General features: G+C 44.3%; 1 long non-coding RNA gene across 1 annotated transcript; it reads right to left on the bottom strand.

Annotated features, from left to right (window-relative positions):
* Window positions 1-246: 246 nt before the first annotated feature.
* Window positions 247-21,971, bottom strand: LOC132780265 (uncharacterized). The gene is made up of 3 exons (XR_009631895.2): window positions 21,686-21,971; window positions 4,533-4,756; window positions 247-1,319 (listed from the first exon to the last, which is right to left on the bottom strand). It is a non-coding gene; the product is annotated as an uncharacterized lncRNA (long non-coding RNA).
* Window positions 21,972-26,981: the final 5,010 nt, after the last annotated feature.

The following is a 26,981-nucleotide window of genomic DNA, read 5'->3' on the forward strand; positions in this document are numbered from 1 at the left end:
TCCAGAGGAGGGCGACTAAAATGATCAAGGGTCTGGGGAACAAGCCCTATGAGGAGCGGCTTAAGGAGCTGGGCATGTTTAGCCTGAAGAAGAGAAGGCTGAGAGGAGACATGATAAGGGCCATGTATTAATATGTGAGAGGAAGCCACAGGGAGGAGGAGGGAGCAAGCTTATTTTCTGCTTCCTTGGAGACTAGGACGCAATGGAACAATGGCTTCAAACTACAAGAGAGGAGATTCCATCTGAACACGAGGAAGAACTTCCTGACTGTGAGAGCTGTTCAGCAGTGGAACTCTCTGTCCTGGAGTGTGGTGGAGGCTCCTTCTTTGGAAGCTTTTAAACAGAGGCTGGATGGCCATCTGTCAGGGGTGCTTTGAATGCAATATTCCTGCTTCTTGGCAGAATGGGGGTGGACTGGATGGCCCAGGAGGTCTCTTCCAACTCTTTGATTCTAGGATTCTATGATAATGGGGGGACAACAAAGATGATCTCACAGCCCTAGGTGGATCATAGCAGGAGATACGTTCAGACAAGTAAACTGGGCCAGAACCGTTCAGGGCTTTATAGGCTTTATATTTACATTGTACTTATAGATATCTGTGTAGTTAGAGAGGCACAAGGGTTTAACCCATTGCGTCACTGGGAAGCTCCTGTTCCCAATGTGATAAGGTCCATCATGCAGTCCGTCTACTCTTGCAAAGAGTTCATTTTGCTCCAGGTTAGGAAAGATGGAGACTCAAGAGTGAGAAGTCCTATGGCAGCAGGAATTAAAACTGCATGGTGTTAAAGGGATTTGTGTCTCTGTTCTCGGCACACGGCGGGGAAGGAAAGGGAAGAGATAGCGTCCCTGTCAGCACTTTTCATTCTCTTCTTTCTGTCTCTCTCTCCAGCATCTTCTCTCCGCCTTGAGACGTAACAGTCTGGATTCGGCGGATGACTCTTGGGGACATCTGTCAAGACGTATCACGGCGCCATCCACCCACCGCATGCCATCCTATCCAACCTTATCCTTCTCGGTCTTTGAAGCCGATGTGCAAAACTATAACACCCTCCCACCTTAGTGCATGCCATAAATCACCTGCGATGACTTCGGAAACAATGTGCCACGCAGGGAGGAGGAAGCTGAACAGGTGGGCGATTCCGGCAAAGGAAGGAAGCAGCGGATGCTGAGTTGCAACAGGAGAGGTTTGCAAAAGCATCGCCAGGTTAGAAAGCATTGCAATAAAGGAGTAAGATCAGAGTCTGGCAATCAGGACGTCGCTGAAATGCCAACGGATGGGTTTCTGCTCCCTTCGGCACATGGATTTCTGCTCGCATTTCTGTGAAATGAACATATTGGAGTGGAAATTATGCTGTGCATTCATTTCTGCAACCAAAATATAGGACTTTTGGGGGCATCTTGTTCAGAGAAGTGCTCCAGATGTCAGAAAAGGAAAAAAAGCTTTCCAAATCAGAAAATGAAAGGCACACTGAGGCGTACTAATACTGAGGCTTTCTCATACTGAGGCCTACTAACTCACTGAGGCCTTCTCACACTGAGGGCTCTCTCAGACTGACACCTCTTTCACACTGAGGCAAACTAATCCTGCGGCCTTTCGGGGGAGTATCCTGTTCAGAGAAGTGTTCCAGATGTCGGAAAAGGAAAAAAGCTTTCCAAATCAGAAAAGGAAAGGCACACTGAGGGGAACTAACTCTCATACTGAGGCCTACTAACTCACTGAGGCCTTCTCACACTGAGGGCTCTCTCAAACTGACACCTCTTTCACACTGAGGCAAACTAACACTGAGGCCTTTGGGGGGATATCTTGTTCAGAGAAGCATTCCAGATGTCAGAAAAGGAAAAAAAGCTTTCCAAATCAGAAAAGGAAAGGCACACTGAGGCTTTCTCATACTGAGGCCTACTAACTCACTGAGGCCTTCTCACACTGAGGACTCTCTCAGACTGACACCTCTTTCACACTGAGGCAAACTAACACTGAGGCCTTTGAGGGGCATCTCGTTCAGAGAAGAGCTCCAGATGTCAGAAAAGGGAAAAAAGCTTTCCAAATCAGAAAAGGAAAGGCACACAGAGGCGAACTAACACTGAGGCTTTCTCATACTGAGGCCTACTAATTCATCGAGGCCTTCTCACACTGAGGGCTCTCTCAGACTGACACCTCTTTCACACTGAGGCAAACTAACACTGAGGCCTTTGGGGGGTATTTTGTTCAGAGAAGCGTTCCAGATATCAGAAAAGGAAAAAAGCTTTCCAAATTAGAAAAGGAAAGGCACACTGAGGCGAACTAACACTGAGGCTTTCTCATACTGAGGCATACTAACTCACTGAGGCCAAATCTTGCCAAACTTACAAAAGAGGAATGTTTCCCAACTTTCAAATAAGAGGCATTTATTTATTTTTTGTGTCAGGAGCAAATTGAGAAACTGCAAGTCACTTCTGGTGTGAGAGAATTGGCCGTCTGCAAGGACACTGCCCAGGGGACATTGCTCAAATGTTTTGATGTTTTACCATCCTTGTGGGAGGCTTTTCTCATGTCCCCATATGGGGAGCTGGAGCTGACAGAGGGAGCACTTCCGCGCTCTCCCCGGATTCGAACCTCCGACCTGTTGGTGTACAGTCCTGCGGGCACAAGGGTATAACCCATTGTACCACTGCAATAAGGGACCCCTGTCAGTCCTATAAAGATTTCCAAATCTGAGACAAGGTGAAGCTTTCCAAATCTACCAACCCTATAAAACAGGCATGAGCAAACTTGGGCCCTCCAGGTGTTTTGGACTTCAACTTCCATAATTCCTAACAGCCTCAGGCCCTTTCCTTTTTCCACTCAGCCGCTTAAGCTGTAATTCAATATAAGCACTGGTTTGCCTGTAACTTAGTAGCCCTCAGTCTGAGCCCTCAGTGTGAGAAGGCCTCCATGGGAGAAAGGCTTCAATGAGTTAGTAAGCCTCAATATGAGAAGGGCTCAGTGTTAGTTCACCTCTGTGTGAAAGAGGTGTCAGTCTGAGAGAGCCCTCAGTGTGAGAAGGCCTAAATGAGTTAGTAGGCCTCAGTATGAGAAGGCCTCAGTGTTAGTTTGCCTCTGTGTGAGAGAGGCATCTGAGAGAGCCCTCAGTATGAGAAGGCCTCAGTGGGTTAATAGGCCTCAGTTTAAGAAGGCCTCAGTGTTAGTTCATCTCAGTGTGAGAAAGGCATCAGTCTGAGAGAGCCCTCAGGGTGAGAAGACATCAGTGAGTTAGTAGGCCTCAGTATGAGGCCTCAGTATTAGTTCACCTCAGTGTGAGAGAGGAGTCTGAGATAGCCCTCAGTATGAGAAGGCCTCAGTGGGTTAATAAGCCTCAGTTTGAGAAGGACTCAGTGTTAGTTCGTCTCAGTGTGAGAGAGGCATCAGTCTGAGAGAGCTCTCAGTGTGGGAAGACCTCAGTGGGAAAAAAAAGTCTCAGTAAGTTAAAAGACCTCAGTGTTCGTTCGCCTCAGTGTAAGAGAGGCATCAGTCTGAGAAAGCCCTCAGAGTGAGAAGGCCTCAGTGTGAGAGAGGCATCAGTCTGAGAGAGCCCTCAGTGTGGAAAGTGGGAGAAAGGCCTCTATGAGTTAGAAGGCCTCAGTATTTGCTCGCCTCAGTATGAGAGAGGTGTAAGTCTGAGAAAGCCCTCAGTGTGGGAAGACCTCAGTGGGAGAAAGATCTCAGTGAGTTAAAAGGCCTCAGTGTTAGTTTGCCTCAGTGTGAAAAAGGCATCAGTCTGAGAGAGCCCTCAGTGTGAGAAGGCCTCAGTGGGAGAAAGACCTCAGTGAGTTCATAGGCCTCAGTATGAGAAGACCTGTTTTGAGAAGCTTCTATGTGAGAGAAGCCCCAGGGTGAAAGCCTTGTGTGTAAAGCTCCTATGTGAAGACTGCTGTGTGTAAAAAGGTACTGTGTGAAGCTCCTGTGTAAGTTTAGTGTGAGAAGAGGCTCTGTGAGAGCAAAGCATGAGAAAGAAGCCCAGCATGGAAGGAAAGAAGGAAGTATAAAGGACTTTATTTGTGTTATGGAAACCTTGTTTTTGTAAATATTGCAACCATATTATTTTGCTACAAAGAAAAGCCTCCTATGGAAGAGATAACATTAGTCTGTGTGTTTTTGTTTGTTTTATCACTTTGCGCTACTGGTGCTCGGTCACGCTGCTGGTAATAATTTACTCTGCTGTGCATTTATGGGGAGGGTCTTTGGTTAATAAGCCCACTCTCTCCAACAGTATCCAACTTTCAAATCAGGGAAATACCTTACCATAAGGGACACTTTCCAAATATGAGAAATGGAAAATCCTTCCAAATCTGCCCAGTCTTATAAAAGGACAGGTTTCCCAACTTTCAAACAAGGGGTATTCATGACAGTAAAGGGCACCTGTCAATCCTCACAAAAGACAGGCTTTCCAAATCTGAGAAAAGGACAAACTTTTCTAAATCTGCCAGTGCGTCAAAAGGGCACATTTTCCAACTTTACAATAAGGGATACCATACAAAAGATAAGCTTCCCAAACCTCAAATAGGGGATATTCACCTATTTTGTTGGCTTTTGAGCCCAGGACAGAAATGAACCATCTCCGATCAATAAGTCTTTCACTTCTGACTTGGCAGGGAAAGAGATTGAGGTCAGCCGGGTCAGGCTTTGGGTAAATGTATAATCCCCTCTCGGTTATTCAATAGCAAACCAAGGGCAGGGCTGCTCCTGGCATATCGATCGACTCCCTTCCATTGTCCAAAAAAAGCAACCTGTGGAACTCCCTGCAACAAGACAACAGGGGAAGAATGAGTAGCAAAGCATCTTGAGCACAAATCCCTCCCAAAAAGAAAGTGAACAAAACAACTTGTTGCCATGGCTTGGGTGTTTGTTTACATTATGTAACAACATGTGAAACATTGTCTGTTCCTGGTTTGAAAGTGTTATTTCCTGTTTAGTTGTGCAGCCCTCTCACACTGAGTTTGCCTCAGTGTGTGTGAGAGAGAGTGTGTGAATGTTGACCATTTCTCACACTGAGGCAAACTAACACTGAGGCCTTCTCATGCTGAGGCCTACTAACTCACTGAGGCCTTTCTCCCACTGAGGCTTTCTCCCACTGAAGGCCCTCTCAGACTGACGCCTCTCTCACACTGAGGCAAGCAAGCTAACTTTGCTCTACTTGAGCACAAATCCCTCTCAAAAAGAAAGCGAACAAAACCAACTTGTCCCTATGGCTTGGGTGTTTGTTTACATTGTGTAACAACATGTGAAACATTTTCTGTTTCTGGTTTGAAAGTGTTATTTCCTGTTTAGTTGCACGGTCCTTTCCTGTTTAGTTGCACGACCCTCTCACACTGAGTTTGCCTCAGTGTGTGTGAGAGAAAGTGTGAATGTTGACCATTTCTCACACTGAGGCGAACTAACACTGAGGCCTTCTCATACTGAGGCCTATTAACTCACTGAGGCCTTTCTCCCACTGAGGCCTTCTCCCACTGAAGGCCCTCTCAGACTGACGCCTCTCTCACACTGAGGCAAGCAAGCTAACTTTGCTCTACTTGAGCACAAATCCCTCTCAAAAAGAAAGCGAACAAAACCAACTTGTCCCTATGGCTTGGGTGTTTGTTTACATTGTGTAACAACATGTGAAACATTTTCTGTTTCTGGTTTGAAAGTGTTATTTCCTGTTTAGTTGCACGGTCCTTTCCTGTTTAGTTGCACGACCCTCTCACACTGAGTTTGCCTCAGTGTGTGTGAGAGAAAGTGTGAATGTTGACCATTTCTCATACTGAGGCGAACTAACACTGAGGCCTTCTCATACTGAGGCCTACTAACTCACTGAGGCCTTTCTCCTACTGAGGCCTTCTCCCACTGAAGGCCCTCTCAGACTGACGCCTCTCTCACACTGAGGCAAACTAACACTGAGGCCTTCTCATACTGAGGCGTACGAACTCACTGAGGCCTTTCTCCCACTGAGGCCTTCTCCCACTGAAGGCCCTCTCAGACTGACGCCTCTCTCACACTGAGGCAAACTAACTTTGCTCTACTTGAGCACAAATCCCTCTCAAAAATAAAGGGAACAAAACCTTGTCACCATGGCTTGGGTGTTTGTTTACATTATGTAACAACATGTGAAATTTTGTCTGTTCCTGGTTTGAAAGTGTTATTTCCTGTTTAGTTGTGCGGCCCTCTCACACTGAGTTTGCCTCAGTGTGTGTGAGAGAAAGTGTGAATGCTGACCATTTCTCACACTGAGGCGAACTAACACTGAGGCCTTCTCCTACTGAGGCCTACTAACTCACTGAGGCCTTTCTCCCACTGAGGCCTTCTCCCACTGAAGGCCCTCTCAGACTAACGCCTCTCTCACACTGAGGCAAACTAGCTTTGCTCTACTTGAGCACAAATCCCTCTCAAAAAGAAAGCGAACAAAACCAACTTGTCACCATGGCTTGGGTGTTTGTTTACATTATGTAACAACATGTGAAACATTTTCTGTTGCTGGTTTGAAAGTGTTATTTCCTGTTTAGTTGCACGGTCCTTTCCTGTTTAGTTGTGCAGCCCTCTCACACTGAGTTTGCCTCAGTGTGTGAGAGAGAAAGTGTGAATGCTGACCATTTCTCACAGTGAGGCGAACTAACACTGAGGCCTTCCCATACTGAGGCCTACTAACTCACTGAGGCCTTTCTCCCACTGAGGCCTTCTCCCACTGAAGGCCCTCTCAGACTGATGCCTCTCTCACACTGAGGCAAACTAACTTTGCTCTACTCCAGAAACTTCATTTTTGTGGCTGCCACAAGTTATTGGTCGAATTGGTTGAAACACAATGATGAAATCGTCATTGAGAAACTAGAGCCAAATGTGCTGCAGGATGAAGGAAATGACATTGATAACCCAACAAAAGATCCCCCAGGCAAGAAGTAGCCAGGCTTTGAAGCTGCAAGGCCATTCAAATGCTAATCAAGGTGACCAATTGCAACATTCACACCTTTCTCAAGCAACCAAGAGTTCTTTCTCCCATCCTGGACATTATTCCACAGATATATAAACCTCACTTTCTGGGGTATTCCAGACAGGAAACAATCAGGGCCAGCTAACACCTCCCAATAAAGGATCGCCCAGGGAAGAAGTAACCAGGTTTTGAAGCTGCAAAGCCATTCAATGATAATCAAGATGGCCAATTGCAGCATTCACACCTGCCTCAAGCAGACAGGAGTTTTTTCTCCCACCCTGGACATTATTCCACAGATATATAAACCTCACTGTCTGGGGAATGCCAGACAGGAAACAATCAGGACCAGCTAGCACCTCCCAACAAAGTATCCCCCAGGCAGGAAGCAGCCAGGCTTTGAAGCTGCAAGGCCATTCAATACTAATCAAGGTGGCCAATTGCAACATTCACATCTGCCTCCAACAGACAAGAGTTCTTTCTCTCCAGACAGGAAACGATCAGGGACAGCTAACACCTCCCAACAAAGAATCCCCCAGGCAAGAAATAGCCAGGCTTTGAAGCTGCAAAGCCATTCAATGCTAATCAATGTGGTCAATTGCAACATTCACACTTTCTTCCAACAGACAAGTGTTCTTTCTCACACCCACAGGTATATAAACCCCACTTTCCTAGTTTACAACAGACCTCACAACCTCTGATGTGGGCAAAACATCAGGAGAGAATGCTTCTGGAACATGGCCAGACACTCCAGAAAACTCACAGCAATCCATAAAAGTGATAGTTTATGTCATGCATTGAAGAGTACAATGGGAAGTAAGGAGGGAGGCAGACCTTGGGCATGAGACCTTTTTGAACTACAACTCCCAGTGAGTGCCTTGTCTACCAAGCCGGCTTGTCATGACTCTCCTTCTTCTGTCTGCAAGGAAATGCAAGCGAAAACTGGGGTGACCTTTCACTTGACCTGGATCAGCCATGCGTGCTGCGTCTAGACAAGGAAAACTCCATATTTCGGGGAAACCCTGTTCAACCACAGCAGACGGTTTCCTCTTTCTGACTGCAAGCCAGCCGCAGCTCAAGAACTAAAGCCCAGGAATAGAAAGGACTATATATATCTAAAACTACAATTCCCAGGGTCTTTTAGAAAAACTCCCAGGGTGTCATAGCGTGAAGCCATGGCAGTTCAATATATATATGATGTAGTTGGAGCCCGCTTGAACTGCCATGGCTCCATGCTATGACACCCTGGGAGTTTTACCAAAAGAACCTGGGAATTGTAGTTTTCCTAAAGGTGCGGCTATATATACTCAAACAGATGCAGTTTGTGCCCACTTGAACTGCCATAGCTCCATGCTATGAGGTTCGAGGAGTTGTAGTTTCATTAAAGGACCCAGGGACTTGTACTTTTACTAAAGGACCCTGGGAGTTGTAGTTTTACTAAAGGTTCATCTATGTATACTCAAATTGATGTGATTTGGCTCCACTTGAACTGCGAGGCTCCATGCTATGGCACCCTGGGAGTTGTAGTTTTACTAAAGGACCCTGGAAGTTGCAGTTTTCCTAAAGTTACAGGTATATATACTCAAATAGATGCATTGACCCTACATGACACCCTGGGAGTTGTAGTTTTCCTAAAGGTGCAGATATATATACTCAAATTGATGTCATTTGACTCCACTTGAACTACCATGGCTTCATGCTATGACACCCCGAGAGTTGTAGTTTCACTAAAGAACCCTGGAAGTTGTCGTTTTCCTAAAGGTGCAGATACATATACTCAAATGGATGTTGTTTGGCTCCACTTGAACTGCGAGGCTCCATGCTATGGCACCCTGGGAGCTGTAGTTTTACTAAAGGACCCTAGAAGTTATAGTTTTCCTAAAGTGCAGCTATATATAGTCAAATGGATGGTGTTTGACCCCACTTGAACTGCCATGGCTCCATGCTATGACACCTGCAAGTTGTAGTTTTACTAAAGGACCCTGGGAGTTGCAGTTTTACTAAAGAACCCTGGGAATTTTAGTTTTACTAAAGGTGCAGATATATATACTCAAATTGATGTCATTTGACCCCACTTGAACAGCCATGGCTCCATGCTATGACACCCTGGGAGTTGTAGTTTTACTAAAGGGCCCTGGAAGTTGTAGTTTTCCTAAACGTGCTGCTATATATACTCAAATGGATGCAGTTCGGCCTTGCTTGAACTGCCATGGCTCCGTGCTATGAGACCTTGAGAGTTGTGGTCTCTCCAAACTACAACTCCCAGGATTTCATAACATGGAGCTGCGGCAGTTCAAGTGGAGTCGAACTGCATTCATTCTCAACAATGGAAAAAAGATGAAAATACCAACAACAGTCTCCTAAAACGTATGCCTACTTCATATTTATGTTTAGTTAGAAATGGTGTGGCATGTAAATGTTGTTCAAATATGTTTATGTTTGGATAAGCATCTAAGTGTCATTAAGAGACGGAAGAAAATTATTATTATTAATTATTACTAATAGTATATGATTTTTGGAGAGAAAATGCATGAAGTTATTTATGTAAATGTTGTTCAAGTACGTTTATGTACGATAGGCATCTGAGCCTCATTAAGATAAGAAATTGAACGATTATTATTATTTAATAATTATTATTAATTATATATATATATATATATATATATAAGATTTAGATTCAAAGTAGAGAGAGGAATCACGTAGTTAATTATGTAAAAGTTGTTCAAGTATGTATGAATAGGCATCTGAGTCTCATTAAGAGACAGGATTATTATTGTTAATTAATATCAATTAATAATATATATATATGTATTTTATATTTACATTTAGAGTAGAGGGAGAAATTGTGTCGCTAGTTATGCAAATGTTGTTCAAAGATGTTTATTTTATGGATAAGGCATCTGAGTCTCATTAAGAGATTGAATGATGATGATTACTTATTAATTGTTATTAATAATATATACGTATTATATATTTACATTTAGGACAGAGAGAGAGATTGTGTCGTTAGTTATGCAAATGTTGTTCAGGGATGTTAATGTATGGATGTATGGAGTCTCGTTAAGAGAAGAAAGAGAATTGTTGTTATTATTATTTATTATTAATACTAATAAATATATTAATGTATTTTAGATTTACAGAGTAGAGAGAGAAAGAGTGTAGTTACTTACGTAAATGTTACATACTATTTATTATTACTTATTATTAATACATGGAGCAAGAGTTGCAAGATGTACAAGTTGGAGGAGGAAGGCAGCGAGGTTCAGGAAAACATCTATTTCTGTTTTATTCCCTCCCTCTTTCTCTCCTCCTTTCTTTCCTTCCTTCCCTCCCTCTTTCCTTCCTTATCATCATCCTTTTTTTCTGTCCATTCTCCTTTCCCTTCTTCCTCCGTTCTCTACCTCTTTCTTTTCTTCCTTCCTCCTCTACTTCTTTCTCTTCTTCCTTCCTTTTCTACCTCTTTCTTTCCTTCCTTTCTTATCTCCTTCCTTCCCTCTTTCCCTCCCTCCTTTTCTCCATCCTTTCCTATGTCTCGTTCCGTCCTTCCTTCTCTCCTTCCTCCCCTCCTGCTTTCATTCCTTCCCTCGTTTTTCTTTCCTTTTCTTCTTCCTTCTTTCACTTTTTCCTTCCTTCCCCACTTTTGCTTTCCCTTCCACTTTCTCTTCTTCCTACCTTCTCTACCTCTCTTTTTCCTTCCTACCTTCTCTCCTTCCTTCCCTCCCGCTTTCATTCCTTCCCTCGTTTTTCTTTCCTTTTCTCCTTCCTTCTTTCCCTTTTTCCCTTCCCTTCTTCCCTTCCCCTTCCTTCCTTCCTTCCTTCTTTCTCTCCCACCCTCCCACTCTCTCCTTCCTTCCTTCCTTCCTTCCTTCCTTCCTTCCTTCCTTCCTTCCTTCCTTCTCTCCTTCCTTCCTTCCCGCTTTCATTCCTTCCCTCGTTTTTCTTTCCTTTTCTCCTTCCTCCATTCTTTCCCTTTTTCCTTCCTTCCCCACTTTTCCTTTTCCTTCTTATTTATCTCCTTCCTTCTCTACCTCTTTCTCTTCTTCGTTCTCTACCTCTTTCTTTCCTTCCTTTCTTCTCTCCTTTCATCCCTCTTTCCCCGCCTCCTTTTCTCCATCCTTTCCTATGTCTCTTTCCTCCCTTCATTCTTTCTTTCTGTCTTTCATTCCTTTTTTACCTTCTTTCTCTCCTTCCTTCCCTCGCGCTTTCATTCCTTCCCTCGTTTTTCTTTCCTTTTTCCTTCCTTCTCCACTTTTGCTTTCCCTCCTAGTTTCTCTTCTTCCTTCCTTCTCTATATCTTTCTTTTTTTCCTTCCTTCTCTACCTCTTTCTTTCCTTCCTTTCTTCTCTCCTTCCTTCCCTCTTTCCCTCCCTCCTTTTCTCCATCCTTTCCTATGTCTCGTTCCTCCCTTCCTTCTTTCTTTCTTTCCTTCCTCCCTTCCTTCCTTCCTTTTCCCTTTTTTCTTCCTTCCCCACTTCTACTTTCCCTTCTTCTTTATCTCACTTCCTTCTCTACCTCTTTCTTTCCTTCCTTTCTTCTTTCCTTCCTCCCCTTTTCCCTCCCTCCTTTTCTCCATCCTTTCCTATGTCTCTTTCCTCCCTTCATTCTTTCACTTCTTCCTTCCTTCTCTCCTTCCTTCCTTCCCGCTTTCATTCCTCCCCTCTTTTTTCTTTCCTTTTTTCCTTCCTTCTTTCCTTTTTTCCTTCCTTCTCCACTTTTACTTTCCCTTCTTCTTTCTCTACCTCTTTCTCTTCTTCCTTCCTTCTCTACCTCTTTCTTTCCTTCCTTTCTTCTCTCCTTCCTTCCCTCTTTCCCTCCCTCCTTTTCTCCATCCTTTCCTATGTATCGTTCCTCCCTTCGTTCTTTCTCTCCTTGCTCCCTTCTTTCCTTCCTTCTCTCCTTCTTTCCCTCCCACTTTCATTCCTTCCCTCATTTTTCTTTCCTTTTCTCCTTCCTTCCTTCTTTCCCTTTTTTCTTCCTTCCCCACTTCTACTTTCCCTTCTTCTTTATCTCACTTCCTTCTCTACCTCTTTCTTTCCTTCCTTTCTTCTTTCCTTCCTCCCCTTTTCCCTCCCTCCTTTTCTCCATCCTTTCCTATGTCTCTTTCCTCCCTTCATTCTTTCACTTCTTCCTTCCTTCTCTCCTTCCTTCCTTCCTTCCCGCTTTCATTCCTTCCCTCGTTTTTCTTTCCTTTTCTCCTTCCTTCTTTCCCCTTTTCCCTTCCCTTCCCTTCTTCCCTTCCCCTTCCATCCTTCCTTCCTTCCTTCTCTCTTTCCTTCCTTTCTTCTCTCCTTCCTTCCCTCCCGCTTTCATTCCTTCCCTCGTTTTTCTTTCCTTTCTCCTTCCTCCATTCTTTCCCTTTTTCCTTCCTTCCCCACTTTTACTTTCCCTTCTTCCTCTCCTTCCTTCCTTCTCTACCTCTTTCTCTTCTTCCTTCCTTCTCTACCTCTCTTTCCTTCCTTTCTTCTCTCCTTCCTTCCCTCTTTCCCTCCCTCCTTTTCTCCATCCTTTCCTATGTCTCTTTCCTCCCTTCATTCTTTCACTTCTTCCTTCCTTCTCTCCTTCCTTCCTTCCCGCTTTCATTCCTCCCGTTTTTCTTTCCTTTTTTCCTTCCTTCTTTCCTTCCTTCTCCACTTTTACTTTCCCTTCTTCTTTCTCTATCTCTTTCTCTTCATCCTTCCTTCTCTACCTTTTCTTTCCTTCCTTTCTTCTCTCCTTCCTTCCCTCTTTCCCTCCCTCCTTTTCTCCATCCTTTCCTATGTATCGTTCCTCCCTTCGTTCTTTCTCTCCTTGCTCCCTTCTTTCCTTCCTTCTCTCCTTCTTTCCCTCCCACTTTCATTCCTTCGCTCATTTTTCTTTCCTTTTCTCCTTCCTTCCTTCTTTCCCTTTTTTCTTCCTTCCCCACTTCTACTTTCCCTTCTTCTTTATCTCACTTCCTTCTCTACCTCTTTCTTTCCTTCCTTTCTTCTTTCCTTCCTCCCCTTTTCCCTCCCTCCTTTTCTCCATCCTTTCCTATGTCTCCTTCCTCCCTTCATTCTTTCACTTCTTCCTTCCTTCTCTCCTTCCTTCCTTCCTTCCTTCCTTCCCGCTTTCATTCCTTCCCTCGTTTTTCTTTCCTTTTTTCCTTCCTTCTTTCCTTTTTTCCTTCCTTCTCCACTTTTACTTTCCCTTCTTCTTTCTCTACCTCTTTCTCTTCTTCCTTCCTTCTCTACCTCTTTCTTTCCTTCCTTTCTTCTCTCCTTCCTTCCCTCTTTCCCTCCCTCCTTTTCTCCATCCTTTCCTATGTATCGTTCCTCCCTTCGTTCTTTCTCTCCTTGCTCCCTTCTTTCCTTCCTTCTCTCCTTCTTTCCCTCCCACTTTCATTCCTTCCCTCATTTTTCTTTCCTTTTCTCCTTCCTTCCTTCTTTCCCTTTTTTCTTCCTTCCCCACTTCTACTTTCCCTTCTTCTTTATCTCACTTCCTTCTCTACCTCTTTCTTTCTTCTTTCCTTCCTTCCTTCCCTTTTTCCCTCCCCCCTTTTCTCCATCCTTTCCTATGTCTCCTTCCTCCCTTCATTCTTTCTGTCTTTCCTTCCTTCCTTCTTTCCTTCCTTCTCTCCTTCTTTCCCTCCCGCTTTCATTCCTTCCCTTGTTTTTCTTTCCTTTTTTCCTTCCTTCTTTCTTTTTTTTCCTTTCTTCTCCACTTTTGCTTTCCCTTCTTCTTTCTCTACCTCTTTCTCTTCTTCCTTCGTTCTCTACCTCTTTCTTTCCTTCGTTTCTTCTCTCCTTCCTTCCCTCTTTCCCTCCCTCTTTTTCTCCATCCTTTCCTATGTCTCGTTCTTTCATTCTTTCTCTCTTTCCTTCCTTCCTTCCTTCCTTCCTTCCTTCTTTTCCTCTTCCCTTCCTTCTCCCCTTTCCTTTCCTTTCCCTTCCTCTTTCTCTCCTTTCTTCCTTCTCTACCTATTCTTGGACTGCAACTCCCAGCAGTCCTCCTGATCGATTTATCTACATACCTAACTTCCTACCTATCTCTATCTAATCTATCTATCTGGAGGATTGCTGGGAGTTGCAGTCCAGGAATAGGAAATTAGAAATACACAGGGATTGGGATGCTCTCAAAGAATTCCAAGGAGAAGAAAGCTTGCATCTTGGAAGCAGTGCATTTGGGTCAAAGCGACTCACAGCAATAAAAACAATACCATTTAAACATGTAAACAAATAATAAAATAGAATCAAGTATAGCATTGTTTGCAAACAAGTATGCTCTCCGTTCACCGGCACCTATGAGGATTGCTAAGATGCCATAAAATAAAAGTAATTTTTGGTTCTTTGAGAGTCATTATCCGAGGATGCCTGCCATAGATGTGGGCAAAACGTCAGGAGGGAATGCTTCCCTGAACATGGTCAGACAGCACGGAAAACTCACAGCAAGCCAGTGATTCCAGCCGTGAAAACCTTTGAGAATACAACAACAACAACAACAACAACAACAATAGGAAGTGTTCTATGTGTGATCCAATACAATAGCCAACAGAGTGTCTGCTGTGGACTCATCTTGTTGTGATAATAATAATAATAATAATAATAATAATAATAATAATAATAATAAGATGATAAAGGTAAAGGTTGTCCCCTGACATGAAGTCCAGTCATGTCCGACTTTGGGGTGTGGTGCTCATCTCCATTTCTAAGCTGAAGAGCCGGCGTTGTCCGTAGACACCTCCAAGGTCATGTGGCCACTGGCATGACTGCATGGAGTGCCCTTACCTTCCTGCCGGAGCGGTACCTATTGATCTACTCACATTTGCATGTTTTCAAACTGCTAGGTTGACAGAAGCTGGGCTGACAGCGAAAGCTCACGCCGCTCCATCTCCATTTCTAAGCCGAAGTGCTGGCGTTGTATCATCGAATCACAGTTGGAAGGGACCCCAAAGGCCATCTAGTCCAACTCCTTGTATCTCTATATGTATCTATATCAATATCTTTACCTATCTATAATCGAATCACAAAGTTGGGACCCCAAAGGCCATCTAGTCCAACCCTCTGTTTCGATGTGTATATCTATATCAATATCTATCATCAAATCACAGAGTTGGAAGGGATCCCAAAGGCCATCTAGTCCAACTTCCTGTATCTATATATTTAGGTATCAATATCTATGTCAATATCTATCATCAAATCACAAAGTTGGGACCTCAAAGGCATCTAGTCCAACTTCCTGTTTTGATTTATGTATGTATCTATATCTATCATAGAATCACAGAATTGGGATCCCATAGACACCTCCAAGGTCATGTGGCCGGCATGACTGCATAGAGCGCCCTTACCTTCCTGCTGGAGCGGTACCTATTGATCTACTCACATTTGCATGTTTTCGAACTGCTAGGTTGGCAGAAGCTGGGGCTGACAGCAGAAGCTCACGCCGCTCCATCTCCATTTCTAAGCCGAAGTGCTGGCGTTGTTCATAGACACCTCCAATGTCATGTGGCCACTGGCATGACTGCATGGAGTGCCATTAAATACGCGCTGGAGCGGTACCTATTGATCTACTCACATTTGCATGTTTTCAAACTGCTAGGTTGGCAGAAGCTGGGGCTGACAGCGGAAGCTCACGCCGCTCCATCTTCATTTCTAAGCCGAAGTGCTGGCGTTATCCGTAGACACTTCCAAGGTCATGTGGCCGGCATGACTGCATGGAACGCCCTTACCTTCCTGCTGGAGCGGTAGCTATTGATCTACTCACATTTGCATGTTTTCGAACTGCTAGGTTGGCAGAAGCTGGGGCTGACAGCAGAAGCTCACGCCGCTCCATTTCCATTTCTAAGCCGAAGTGCTGGCGTTGTACATAGACACCTCCAAGGTCATGTGGCCAGCATGACTGCATGGAACGCCGTTACCTTCCTGCTGGAGTGGTACCTATTGATCTACTCACATTTGCATGTTTTCGAACTGCTAGGTTGGCAGAAGCTGGGACTGACAGCGGAAGCTCACGCCGCTCCATCTCCATTTCTAAGCTGAAGTGCTGGCATTGTTCATAGACACCTCCAAGGTCATGTGGCCAGCATGACTGCATAGAACACCGTTACCTTCCTGCCGGAGCGGTACCTATTGATCTACTCGTATTTGCATGTTTTCGAACTGCTAGGTTGGCAGAAGCTGGGGCTGACAGCGGAATCTCATGCCGCTCCATATCCATTTCTAAGCCAAAGTGCTGGTGTTGTTCATAGACACTTCCAAGGTCATGTGGCCAGCATGACTGCATGCAGCGCCCTTACCTTCCTGCTGGAGCGGTACCTATTGGTCTACTCACATTTGCATGTTATCGAACTGCTAGGTTGGCAGAAACTGGGGCTGACAGTGAAAGCTCACCCTGCTCCATCTCCATTTCTAAGTGGAGAAGTGCTGGCGTTGTTCATAGACACCTCCAAGGTCATGTGGCCAGCATGACTGCATGGAGCGCCCTTACCTTCCTGCTGGAGCGGTACCTATTGATCTACTCACATTTGCATGTTTTCGAACTGCTAGGTTGGCAGAAGCTGGGGCTGACAGCGGAAGCTCATGCCGCTCCCCGGATTCGAACCTCAGCAAGCTCAGCATCTCAGTGCATTAACCCACTGCGCCACTGCGCTAATAATATAATAATAATAGGCCACTGTGCCTATTATTATTATTATTATTATTATTATTATTATTATTATTATTATTATATAGGCATTGCTACGTTCTTTCCTGCTTCAAATTTGCATTGAAAAATACAGGAGAAACGGGCAATTTTCTGACTTATTAGAGGCCCTAATAACCCTTTGCCGCCGGGGAGAAGGGATCCGACTGACAGGTTTCCCCAAAGAGAGTCCTTTGCCCGGGAAGGATAACGATGCCCACAAAAGAGTGCCATAAAGGGCTGGTATCTCTCGTCCTGGGAGCCTCAGCCTCTCGCGCTCCGACAAGATGAGACAGGGAAAGCAGGAGGAAAGCAGAGATAAGGAGGCAAGGAGCCAAAGGACAGCGGTCTCATTTGTCGAGCGGCCCACAGAGGACAACTACGCATCCCATCGCTCAGCGTAATGGCACTAGGTTTGCCTGTTTCAGGGTTATCTCCTGGCAGGAGACACGAGGATGGATTCTCCACCAGGGATTCGGCTCAAGATCTCATTCAAGGGTTTAGTACAATGGAAAGGATCATCAGCATATCATTGATGAAATTGAATCCAGACAAGACAGAGGTCCTACTGGTCAGTCGTAAGGCCGAACAGGGCATAGGGTCACAGCCTGTGTTGGATGGGGTTCCACTCCCCCTGAAGATGCAGGTTCGCAGCTTGGGAGTCATCCTGGACTCATCGCTGAGCCTGGAAGCCCAGGTGGTCAAGGGAGCTTTTGCACAATTAAAACTTGTGCGCCAGCTGCACCCGTACCTTGGGAAGTCGGATCTGGCCACGGTGGTCCATGCTCTTGTTACATCCTGGATAGATTACTGCAACGCACTCTACGTGGGGTTGCCTTTGAAGACTGTTCAGAAACTCCAACTAGTCCAGCGGGAGGCAGCCAGACTGCTCACCGGAGCGTCACACAGGGAGCATACCACCCCCCTGTTGTGTCGGCTCCACTGGCTGCCGATCCAGTTCCAAGCACAATTCAAAGTGCTGGTTTTGACCTACAAAACCCTATACGGTTCCGGCCCAGTGTATCTGCCCGAACGGATCTCCCTTTACGTCCCATCTCGGAGTCTGAGATCTTCTGGGGAGGCCCTGCTCTCGACCCTGCCTCTATCACAAGTGGGATTGGCAGGGATGAGGAGCAGGGCCTTCTCGGTGGTGGCCCCCCACCTGTGGAATTCACTCCCCGGGGAAATTAGTGACATCCCTCCTTTCCTTTAGGAAAAAATTGAAAACATGGATTTGGGACCAGGCGTTTGGGCAATCTGGCAGATAAAGAAAGGACTTTGATGATGGACAGGAATTGACTAAGTGGAATGGAATTATGTTACTCTGAAAGACGAACGCTGAGCATGAGATTAGTGTTATTGATTGTGTTATATACCGACTGTTTTAACTGTGATAATAGTTATAACTGCTGTTTTGTACGTATGTGTATTTTGTATAGGCATCGAATTGTGCCTTTTTGTAAGCCGCCCTGAGTCGTCGTCCCCCCCCCCCCCCCCGGGGTTGAGAAGAGCGGGGTAGAAGTACTCGAAATAAATAAAAATAAATAAATTGATACTGTTGTTTTTTGAAATGTGTTATTATTTACCCAGCATATTATTATTGTTGTTTTGCTTTTGTTGTTTCACCAACACTCTTATTCAAGTTTTCCCACCATATTATTATTATTATTATTACTATTATTATTTCTTCAGCATATAATAATAATAGTAGTAATAGTAGTAGTAGTAATACTGTATTAATACTCCACTCCATCTCCCCCAAGGGGACTCGGTGCAGCTTTCATGAGGCCACGCCCATCAGTAAAGTACACACAATATAACACAAAAGCACAACAAAACCAGAAAATAAAATACATGAAATGCCAAACCAAAATAATAACGACACAACAATCTAAAAGCAAACATTAAAAGCAAACACTCTGGTCACATCCCGCCTTGACTACTGCAACGCTCTCTACGTGGGGCTGCCCTTGAAGACGGCCCGGAAGCTCCTGCTAGTCCAGCGCGCGGCAGCCATGTTACTAACAGGAGCGGGACGCAGGGAGCATACAACGCCCTTGTTGTACTGGCTGCCGATCTGCTACCGGGCCCAATTCAAGGTGCTGGTGTTGGCCTACAAAGCCCTAAACGGTTCCGGCCCAAAATACCTGTCTGAGCGCATCTCGGCCTATGAGCCCACGAGGACTTTGAGATTGTCCGGGGAGGCCCTTCTCTCGATCCCGCCTGCCTCACAGGCACGCCTGGCGGGGACGAGAGAGAGGGCCTTCTCGGTGGTGGCCCCCCGGCTGTGGAACACCCTCCCTGTGGACATCAGACTAGCGCCCTCCCTTATGACATTCCGCAAGAGACTAAAGACGTGGTTGTTTGAGAAGGCGTTTGAGTAAATGCTGCAACAATTGGCAATGACGATTGGAACGGAACATGGATAACGAGATTTGGATTGTGATTCAATGATGAGACGTCATGAATGATTTAGTGTAATTGTATTATTGATAGTGATGTTGTTTATTGTTGTTTGTGATATTGCTTATGTTGCAAATTGTACCTGTTTTTATATGTTGTACACCGCCGTGAGTCGCCCTAGGGCTGAGAACGGCGGTCTACAAGTGCAGTAAATTAATTAATTAATTAATTAAATACAAAAGATTACACTAGGCAGGGCCATATCCTTGTTGTTATTTCATAGACATTACACTATGTAACACAATCTCTGTTATAAATGTCATTTCCTAATTGGTTCTATCATAAGAGCATGAGAAAAAAAATTATTAAAAGAAGGAAGGAGGGCTTAGATTGTGCATTCCTGCCTGGAGGAATAAGAGTGGACTGGGTGACCCTTAGTGTTTCCTCCAACTCTATCAGGAGTGGGTTAGGCTAGATGACCACAAGGGACCCTCCAATTGTATATTTTTATGAATAAGCAAAAGGGAAGAGAAGGAAAAAAGAAAAGAAAGAGGAAGTGGGTTTCTGCCTTGGACAAGAAAGAAAGAAAGAAAGAAAGAAAGAAAGAAAGAAGAGAGTGGGAGGGAGGGAGTGGAAGGAAGGAAGGAAGGAAGGAAGGGGAAGGAGGAGAAAGAAGGAAAGAAGGAAGGAAAGAAGGAAGGAAGGAAGGAAGGAAGGAAGGGGAAGGAGAGGAAAAAGAAAGAAGGAAGGGAAGGGAAGAAGGAAAGAAAGAAAGAAAGAAAGAAAGAAAGAAAGAAAGAAGGCAGGCAGGAAGGAAGGACTGGGTTCCTGCTTTGGACTAGAGGGCCACAAGAGGGAAGGAAGGAAGATGAAGGGGAAGGGGAAGGGAAGAAGGAGAGAAAGGGAGGGGGAAAAAGAAAAAACAAAGGAAGGAATGGAAGGAGAAAAGAAAACAAAGGAAAGGGGAGTGGTTTTCTACTTTGGACTAGATGGTCAGAAGAGTCCCTTCTAATTGCATGATTTTATGAATGGGAAAAGAAAGGAAAGGAAAGGAAAGGAAAGGAAAGGAAAGGAAAGGAAAGGAAAGGAGGGAAGGAGTGAAAGAAGGAAGGAATCAAGGAAAGTAGGAAAGAGACAATGAAGGAAGGAAGGAGACAGGAAGGAAGGAAGGAAGGAAGGAAGGAAGGAAGGAAGGAAGGAAGGAAGGAAGGGAGAGAGAGGAAGAAGGAAGAGAGGAAGAGAGGGAGGGAGGAGAGAAGGAAGGAGAGAAGGAAGGAGGGAGTCAAGGAAAGAAGGAAAGAGACAAGGAAGGAAAGAGAGAAGGAAGGAAGGAGACAAGAAAGGAAGAAAAGGAAGGAAGGAAGGGAGAGAAAGAAGGAAGAGAGGAAGAGAGGGAGGAGAGAAGGAAGGAGAGAAGGAAGGAGGGAGTCAAGGAAAGAAGGAAAGAGACAAGGAAGGAAGGAGACAAGAAAGGAAGAAAAGGAAGGAAGGAAGGGAGAGAAAGAAGGAAGAGAGGGAGGGAGGGAGGAGAGAAGGAAGGAGAGAAGGAAGGAGGGAGTCAAGGAAAGAAGGAAAGAGACAAGGAAGGAAAGAGATAAGGAAGGAAGGAGACAAGAAAGAAAGAAAAGGAAGGAAGGAAGGGAGAGAAAGAAGGAAGAGAGGGAGGGAGGAAGGAGAGAAGGAAGGAGAGAAGGAAGGAGGGAGTCAAGGAAAGAAGGAAAGAGACAAGGAAGGAAAGAGATAAGGAAGGAAGGAGACAAGAAAGGAAGAAAAGGAAGGAAGGAAGGGAGAGAAAGAAGGAAGAGAGGGAGGGAGGAAGGAGAGAAGGAAGGAGAGAAGGAAGGAGGAAGTCAAGGAAAGAAGGAAAGAGACAAGGAAGGAAAGAGATAAGGAAGGAAGGAGACAAGAAAGGAAGAAAAGGAAGGAAGGAAGGGAGAGAAAGAAGGAAGAGAGGAAGGGAGGGAGGGAGGAAGGAGAGAAGGAAGGAGGGAGTCAAGGAAAGAAGGAAAGAGACAAGGAAGGAAAAAGATAAGGAAGGAAGGAGACAAGAAAGGAAGAAAAGGAAGGAAGGAAGGGAGAGAAAGAAGGAAGAGAGGGAGGGAGGAAGGAGAGAAGGAAGGAGAGAAGGAAGGAGAGAAGGAAGGAGGGAGTCAAGGAAAAAAGGAAAGAGACAAGGAAGGAAAGAGATAAGGAAGGAAGGAGACAAGAAAGGAAGAAAAGGAAGGAAGGATGGAAGCAAGTAAAGAAGGGAAGGAGAGAAAGAAGGAAGAGGGAGAGCTAGAGGAAGGAAGGAAGGAAGGAAGGAAGGAAGGAAGGAAGGAAGGAAGGAAGGAAAGAAGGAAGGAAGGAAGGAAGCAAGTAAAGAAGGGAAGGAGAGAAAGAAGGAAGAGGGAGAGCTAGAGGAAGGAAGGAAGGAAGGAAGGAAGGAAGGAAGGAAGGAAGGAAGGAAGGAGTCAAGGAAAGAAGGAAAGAGACAAAGAAGGAAGGAAGGAAACAAGTAAAGAACAAAAAGGACAAGGAAGGAAGGAGACAAGAAAGAAAGGAGACAAGGAAGGAAGGAAGGAAGGAAGGAAGGAAGGAAGGAAGGAAGGAAGGAAGGAAGGAAGGAAGGAAGGAAGGAAGGAAGGAAGACAAAGAGGGAGACACAAGAATGAAAACTACACTACAATCCCATCCAGTCTGAGAAAGAGTTGAATAAACGAAAACAGAAAAAAAGAGAAAGACTTCCAACCTGTTTGGTTCTTCCTCCCCGAGATTTCCACCTTCCTCCTTTTTGACCTTGGCCTGCAAAGGAGCTCTTCAGTCTTGATCCTACGAGAACGAAAACAAGAACACAAAACTAAAAAAGCCACAACTTTCGCTGAGTCTAGGCCGCAAACCAGTGACGCTCCCCTCCAGCCTCAGGAGGGGGAGAAAAAGGAGACCAAAGTCCCTAGACAGAGTCATTGTGGAACCCCAAGAAGGGTGCCTGCAAGAGCAGAGGGTGCCCGTGTTGTGCTCTTTGTGCCACAAATGTACGGAAGGTGCACCCACTTGGTTGGACACACCTCCTCTGTCCCGGGGCATAGTTTCGAATTGCGCTCATGACCTCACCTGAGCTGTTTCATCATCAGGAATTTCTCCTGGCTGCCACCTGGACTCCCTTTACCTGTACGGTTTTCCTTTTCGCTGCTTTGCTTTCCAAACCTCACGTGGGGGAATCCTGCTCCTTGGCATCAACATGAGCTGGGCCCAGATTTTAATTTTCATTACATTACAAATGGAAAGCAGGGAAGAGTATATAAAAATGCGGTCCCCGGACCAGAAAAGGCAGAACCCACATCTCCAAGAGACCCAGCCTTGGATCAGAGAAAAGCACGAAAAGCCTTCTTGGAAACATGATTGCAGGTAGGAAACCTTTCCCCCTTGGATTATTTTGATTGCCTTGTTTTGGAATTGTATTATCATTATTGATTATTGATTATTGGTTATTGGTTATTAGAGACCCCATGGACCATCCAGTCCAACCCCATTCTGCCTTCATGCAGGAAAGGCACAATCAAAACACCCCCAACAGATGGCCATCCACCTGAAACCGTTCTCTCTTGGATTGTTTTGATTGCCTTGTTTTGGAATTGTATTATCATTATTGATTATTGGTTATTGGTTATTAGAGACCCCATGGACCATCCGGTCCAACCCCATTCTGCCTTCATGCAGGAAAGGCACAATCAATACACCCCCAACAGATGGCCATCCACCTGAAACCGTTCTCTCTTGGATTGTTTTGATTGTATTGTTTTGGAATTGTATTATCATTATTGATTATTGATTATTGGTTATTGATTATTAGAGACCCCATGGAACATCCAGTCCAACCCCATTCTGCCTTCATGCAGGAAAGGCACAATCAAAACACCCCCAACAGATGGCCATCCACCTGAAACCGTTCTCTCTTGGATTGTTTTGATTGCCTTGTTTTGGAATTGTATTATCATTATTGATTATTGGTTATTGATTATTATTACTAGAGACCCCATGGACCATCCAGTCCAACCCCATTCTGCCTTAATGCAGGAAAGGCACAATCAAAACACCCCCAACAGATGGCCATCCACCTGAAACCGTTCTCTCTTGGATTATTTTGATTGCCTTGTTTTGGAATTGTATTATCATTATTGATTATTTATTATTATTACTAGAGACCCCATGGACCATCCAGTCCAACCCCATTCTGCCTTAATGCAGGAAAGGCACAATCAAAACACCCCCAACAGATGGCCATCCACCTGAAACCGTTCTCTCTTGGATTGTTTTGATTGTATTGTTTTGGAATTGTATTATCATTATTGATTATTGATTATTGGTTATTGATTATTAGAGACCCCATGGAACATCCAGTCCAACCCCATTCTGCCTTCATGCAGGAAAGGCACAATCAAAACACCCCCAACAGATGGCCATCCACCTGAAACTGTTCTCTCTTGGATTGTTTTGATTGCCTTGTTTTGGAATTGTATTATCATTATTGATTATTGATTATTGGTTATTGGTTATTAGAAACCCCATGGACCATCCAGTCCAACCCCATTCTGCCTTCATGCAAGAAAGGCACAATCAAAACACCCTCAACAGATGGCCATCCACCTTCTGTTTAAAAGCCTCCAAGGAAGAAGCTAATAATAACAAATATTTGGGATTATTTTTATTATTATTATTATTATTATTATTATTATTATTATTTGAAGCATAGCAAGATGAGTCTACAGGAGACAAGATCACTCTGCTGGCTGTTGTATTGGATCACACAATTATTATTATTATTATTATTATTATTGACACAAATGCGCAGTATGTCACAGCAAGCAAGATCTATATGCTGGATTTCGTATCACAAAATCCCAAGTTGAACACTATTATTATTATTATTATTATTATTATTATTATTGACACAAAAGCACAATATGTCACAGCAAACGAGACCTATATGCTGGATTTCGTATCACAAAATCCCAAGCTGAACACTATTATTATTGTTGTTGTTGTTGTTGTTGTTGACACAAAAGCACAGTATGTCACAGCAAATGAGATCTATATGCTGGATTTCGTATCACAAAATCCTAAATCGAACACTATTGTTGTTGTTGTTGTTGTTGTTGTTGACACAAAAGTACAGTATGTCACAGCAAATGAGACCTATATACTGGATTTCGTATCACAAAATCCCAAGTAAAACATTATTATTATTATTATTATTATTATTATTATTATTATTATTTGGACAATTAATCCTCTGTCTTCCCAATTTCTCGGTTGGCTCAATTTCTATACTGTAGAAATCAATACACTTTAACTGCCACGGCTCAATGCTATGGAGTCCTGGGAGTTGTAGTTTTGCAGAGTTTGAACATTAGGGGAGCTTTCCATGGTGCTGAATCTATTGGGAGGGTTTCTGCATTCATAACTTTGCCTACTTTTTTGCAAAGTTTGGCTAAGTTTCTATACTGTAAAAATCAAAACACTTTACTTGCCATGGCTCAATGCTATGGAATCCTGGGAGTTGTAGTTTTGCAGAGTTTGAACATTAGGGGAGCTTTCCATGGTGCTGAACCTATTGGGAGGGTTTCCGCATTCATAACTTTACCTACTTTTTGGCAAAGTTTGGCTAAGTTTCTATACTGTGGAAATCAATACACTTTAACTGCCATGGTTCAATGCTATGGAATCCTGGGAGTTGTAGTTTTGGACAGTTTGAACATTAGGGGAGCTTTCCATGGTGCTGAACCTACTGAGAGGTTCTATGCAATGCATAGAACTTTTAAGATCATTGACTAAAATCTGACACAGATCAGTTGCCCCAATGGCCTGGCCTTTGTCAGACCATGGGAGTTGTAGTTTGCCAAGGTCTCAATCCAGAGAGGGAGACGGGGAACAAATAATCATCATTGGGTTTTTGTGAGTTTTCTGGACTGTCATAAATATAATAATCAACACGGATCAGTTGCCCCAATGGCCTGGCCTTTGCCAGACCATGGGAGTTGTAGTTTGCCAAGGTCTCGATCCAGAGAGGGAGGCGGGGAACAAATAAACATTGGGTTGCTGTGAGTTTTCCATGCTGTCATAAATATAATAATCATTTGGTGAGGCACCAACCATCCTTGGTAGAAGATAAAGACCGTGTCAAACTACAACTCCCAGGATCCCAGAGCATTTAAAGCGGTGTCAAACTGCATTAATCCTACAGTGTAGATGCCGGCCCAATGGGAGATTTCTCTGCACACAGAAAATAGCAGAAGACGAGCTCTCGGAGCATTTATCTGGACAGCGGGCAAATTTGCATTCGTGTTTACTCACACCCCGACGTATGTCGCCGCTAATTAATTTAATTAATTGGCCATTAAAAAAACATAATTGACGAAAATGCGAGGAAGAGAGTAGAAATATGTCTGAGAGGGACGGGAATTCAGCCAATGCAGCTAGAATTGGAAACCTGCCCATATCTGTTGGATTAGAGTTTTTGAGTGGACTATGGGTGCATCTACACTGTAGACTTAATGCAGTTTAATCCCACATTGCAGTTGGTGATCCATCCCCCTTTCCACCGGATGCTAATTGGCCAATTACTCAACTTCGCCATGCAAATGTAGTTACAGGGAAATAATTGAAGGCCCAAACAGTGACAAATGGCATTTTTTGGGACTGCGGAGTCAAGGCAATTATCTCCAGGCGCCTCTCAGAAATATTATATATATATATATATATCCATCCCATGGTTCTTTCCAATATTTTATTTATCAGAGATTTGCCTCGCAGCAGGAAAGGTGCAATTAGCCGGCTTCGGGATTATTCTCCTTTTGGGGGTGAAATGCGCTACATGGCAACTGAAAGCCAAGGCTAACTAGAGTGAGTCCACACTGTAGAGTTAATGCAGTTTGATACCACTTTTTACACTATAGCTCAGTGCAAAGGAATCACAAAAGTAGTACATGCACATCCAGAATATATATATATATATATATATATATATATATATATATATACACACACACACACACACACACACATATGTAAATATAACATATATAGAATATATAGAATATCCCTCCTTCCCTCCTTCCCTCCATCCCTTTCTTTCTCTCTCTCTATATATAGAGAGAGCAATATATAGCATAAAGAATAATGTTATTATGGTCGTTATCACACACATATATGTGTGTGAGTGTGTGTCAAAGTATGCCTGTTTCCTTGTCTGTTTGTAGCACAAAGGCTGTTGCTAGGCTGTTGCTAGGTGAAGTGGCCCTCTGTCATGTCACTGAATTGACTGCTGCTAGGTGACAGAGTGGCTGACGCTAGGTGAAGTGGCCACTCTGTGATGTCACTGGATTGCCTGTTGCTAGGTGTTGAAGTGGCTGTCGCTAGGTGAAGTGGCCACTCTGTGACGTCACTGAATTGACTGCTGCTAGGTGACAGAGTGGCTGATGCTAGGTGAAGTGACCACTCTGTGACGTCACTGGATTGACTGTTGATAGGTGAAGGAGTGACTGTGGTGAAGTGGTCACCCTGATGGCCCTGGATTGACTGTTGTTACGTGAAGAAGTGGCTGTTTCTAGGTGAAGTGGCCACTCTGTGAATGTCACTGGATTGACTGTTGATAGGTGAAGGAGTGACTGTGGTGAAGTGGTCACCCTGATGGCCCTGGATTGACTGTTGTTACGTGAAGAAGTGGCTGTTGCTAGGTTAAGTGGCCACTCCGTGAATGTCAATGGATTGACTGCTGCTAGGTGAAGGAGTGGCTGTCCCTAGGTAAAGTGGCCACTCTGTGATGGCACTAGATTGACTGCTGCTAGGTGAAGGAGTGGCTGTCCCTAGGTGAAGTGTCCACTGTGATGTCACTGGATTGACTGTTGCTACGTGATGGAGTGACTGTTGCTAGGTGAAGTGTCCATTGTGTTGTCAACTAGATTAACCTGCTGCTAGAAGGAATCACTGTCAGTAGGTGAAGTGGCCACTGTGATGTCACTGGATTTACTGTTGCTAGGTGAAGGAGT

Source organism: Anolis sagrei, chromosome X, assembly GCF_037176765.1.
Source record: "Anolis sagrei isolate rAnoSag1 chromosome X, rAnoSag1.mat, whole genome shotgun sequence".
Classification (NCBI taxonomy): domain Eukaryota; kingdom Metazoa; phylum Chordata; class Lepidosauria; order Squamata; family Dactyloidae; genus Anolis; species Anolis sagrei.